Raw genomic sequence first — 955 nt, 5'->3', positions numbered from 1 at the left:
CCAAAGTGAATTATCTGCAGGAGGTCCTGGCGCATGCATCTGTGCAGCGGGAACGACCTCGGACCACCAGGGGCCAAGAACACCACCGTCTCATGGGGCCGGACACTCAGGGACAGGGGAAAATCCAATATATACCTGTTGATATCTCGGGTGCTATTAGAGATAGCGCAATAAACCAAAGTGAATTATCTGCAGGAAACCCTGGCGCATGAATCTGTTCAGCGGGATCGTACTCGGACCACGAGGGAACGAGAAAACCATCGACACATGGGGCCGGACTGTCAGGGTCAGGGAAAAATCCAATATATATCTGGTGATATCTCGGGTGCTATTAGAGATAGCGCAATAAACCAAAGTGAATTATCTGCAGGAGGCACTGGTGCATGAATCTGTGCAGCGGGAACGACCTCGGACCACCAGGGGCCGATAAAACCACCGTCTCATGGGTCCGGACACTCAGGGTCAGGGGAAAATTCAATATATATCTGGTGATATCTCGTGTGCTATTACAGATAGCGCAATAAATCAAAGTGCCTGGTCTGTAGGAGACCCTGGCGCATGAATCTGGCCAGCGTGAACGACCTCGGACAACCAGGGGCCGAGAAAACCACAGTCTTATGGGGCCGGACACTCAGGGTCAGGGAAAAATCCAATATATATCTGGTGATATCTCGGGTGCTATTAGAGATAGCGCAATAAATCAAAGTGAATTATCTGCAGGGGGCTCTGGCGCATGAATCTGTGCAGCGGGATCGACCTCGGACCACCAGGGGCCGAGAAAACCACCGACACATGGGGCCGGAAACTCAGGGTCGGGGAAAAATTCAATATATATCTGGTGATATCTCGGGTGCTATTAGAGATAGCGCAATAAATCAATGTGCAATGTTTGTAGGAGGCACTGGCGAATGAATCTGTGCAGCAGGAACGACCTCGGACCACCAGGGGGCGAGAA

This window comes from Nomia melanderi, unplaced genomic scaffold (genome assembly GCF_051020985.1).
Source record: "Nomia melanderi isolate GNS246 unplaced genomic scaffold, iyNomMela1 scaffold0014, whole genome shotgun sequence".
Lineage (NCBI taxonomy): Eukaryota > Metazoa > Arthropoda > Insecta > Hymenoptera > Halictidae > Nomia > Nomia melanderi.
This window is presented reverse-complemented; position numbering follows the sequence as displayed.